Here is a 2,620-nt window from a genome sequence, read left to right as displayed (position 1 = left end):
ACAACATCTGTTCATCAACTTTAATGAAACATGGACACAGTGATAACTTTGTTAACTGTTCTTCTAGTGGACAACATCTGTTCACTAACTTCAATGAAACATGGACACCGTGACAACTTTGTTAACTGTTCCTCTACGAACAACATCTGTTCATCAACTTTAATGAAACATGGACACAGTGACAACTTTGTTAACTGTTCCTCTAGTGGACATCATCTGTTCATCAACTTTAATGAAACTGTGACAACTTTGTTTTCAGTTCCTCTGGTGGACAGCATCTGTTCATCAACTTTAATGAAACATGGACACAGTGACAACTTTGCTAACTGTTCCTCTAGTGGACAACATTTGTTCACAAACTTTAACTCCCCTTTAGGAACAAACTTGACCATCATTCCTGTATCCAAATGTTACTACATAAACGTCAGGTCTCAAAACCGCAACATTAATACAACCTATTCCACATAGACTCCTCCCACAATGTCAACCAAAGGTCACAGCCTCAGTTATAAAAGAATTTTATCCATAATGTCTACGTTGTTAACGTCCAGATTTACTTCAAAGTTTGCTAACTTGCCAGCTGCTGTGATTTTACACCAAATTACTTTCTTCCCCCATTCATTTGTATTTAAAACGTAATAATTAAGGTTGTTTTAGTCACAGAAGTTTTCACAACAAAATCGCCAATTATCTGAAAAATATAAGAAAAACTGATTTTCAATGAAAACAAAAACTGTTTACTTATTCCCTACCTGTTAATTATAAACAATCTCAGCATTATTGAATTATTTATCTATTTTATTTGTGATATATATTTATATACAGAAATATTGATTTAGTCGTTCAATTTCACTTATAACTGAATTAATCACCAACACATCACCCCCATCTAACTAATATGTTAAAATAGTGGAGAACATGTATATGCTACATAACCATCTGGATTGTTGAGAAAATTACTACTAGAAGGTATTAAATCTTTCATTAATTTAGATTCGTCTTCAGGTGTAGCAAACATGTTCTTTTTAAAACGTTAAGCAGGAAAGTAAAATCACAGGGGTAACCAACATAAAGACTGACTAATCAGGATCCTGAAGATCAATACTAATATAATATTTTATTTTATTCACTTCTATCTGGAATATAATTAAACATTCAAAGTTTTCTCAACAATCCGGATGTTATTATAGTCATTGAATCGTCGAATTCAATGAAACAATATTTTGTGAGGCACAGGTTGGGGTAGAATAGTGTGATGTATCGTGTACGATTTCTGATAAAAATTATCATTACGTACAAACCCCAAAAAAGTAAACGACATTATAAGACAAAACCAAAAATTAAGCATTTTATGTTGGAAATGCGCAAACATGTTCTTTTTATAACGTTAAGCTGGAAAGTAGAATCACAGGGGTAACCAACATGAAGACTGAGGTTAATGACCAACACAAGTAAATCAACTTTTACCAAAGTTTGGATATTATTATAATCCGACGATAGCTCAGTTGGTAGAGCGGTGGACTGTAGTTAGATGATTGTTATCCATAGGTCGGTGGTTCAAATCCGCCTCGTCGGAACGTTTTTTGATGCTATAGTTTCGTATTTATTTGGAAATATATATCCTGATAAGTGTTTATTCGTTTAAACCTTTCAAAGTTTGTGAGTTATTGATAAAAACACGTTCTTTGAGTTACTGTTTTACAATAAAGAAAGTATACTGTTGTGACGTCTGACCTACTCTATATATGTTAGCTTTTACTACAATACATTCACGGCTAGTTATCTTTACGCTGTTGTCGTTGCTAAACTTTATCTAACGTTTAATTCATAGTTATATATATATATATATATAGCAAGTTGATATGAGTCATCTTACTTCTAGAAGGTATTAAACCTTTCATTAATTTAGATTCGTCTTCAGGTGTAATGTTGTACTTAAAGTTGACATGTTCAAGTGAAACATCATAATATATTTTCACTATTATAAATAGTAAAACGAAAGCTAAAATATATGTCCGTGTAAACGTTAAAATGTAACTTGGTGTTCGAATATAAAAGGGTGAGTTACTGAATAGAGAAAACTGACAAATATTATTCAAAGTGTTATTTAGGTGTCTCAGTTATATTGTTTAATCATTCATTCCTGAATAGACAAAACTGACAAATATTATTCAAAGTGTTATTTAGGTGTTTGAGTTATACTGTTTAATCATTCATACCTGAATAGACAAAACTGTCAAATATTATTCAAAGTGTTATTTAGGTGCTTGAGTTATATTGTTTAATCACTCACTTCTGATTAGACAAAACTGTCAAATATTATTCAAAGTGTTATTTAGGTGTTTGAGTTATATTGTTTAATCACTCATACCTGAATAGACAAAACTGACAAATATTATTCAAAGTGTTATTTAGGTGTTTGAGTTATATTGTTTAATCACTCATACCTGAATAGACAAAACTGTCAAATATTATTCAAAGTGTTATTTAGGTGTTTGAGTTATATTGTTTAATCATTCATACCTGAATAGACAAAGCTGACAAATATTATTCAAAGTGTTATTTAGGTGTTTGAGTTATATTGTTTAATCATTCATACCTGAATAGACAAAGCTGACAA

The 2,620-nt window shown here is 31.0% G+C and overlaps 1 non-coding gene across 1 annotated transcript; it reads left to right on the top strand.

The window, feature by feature from the left end:
• Positions 1 to 1,490: 1,490 nt before the first annotated feature.
• On the top strand, positions 1,491 to 1,576 carry Trnay-gua. Its single transcript is given in 2 exon segments — positions 1,491 to 1,527; positions 1,541 to 1,576. It is a non-coding gene; the product is annotated as a tRNA-Tyr (tRNA).
• Positions 1,577 to 2,620: the final 1,044 nt, after the last annotated feature.

The sequence above is a fragment of the Limulus polyphemus genome, unplaced genomic scaffold (assembly GCF_000517525.1).
Source record: "Limulus polyphemus unplaced genomic scaffold, Limulus_polyphemus-2.1.2 Scaffold5436, whole genome shotgun sequence".
In the NCBI taxonomy this organism is placed as follows: Eukaryota; Metazoa; Arthropoda; class Merostomata; order Xiphosura; family Limulidae; genus Limulus; species Limulus polyphemus.
This window is presented reverse-complemented; position numbering and strand designations above follow the sequence as displayed.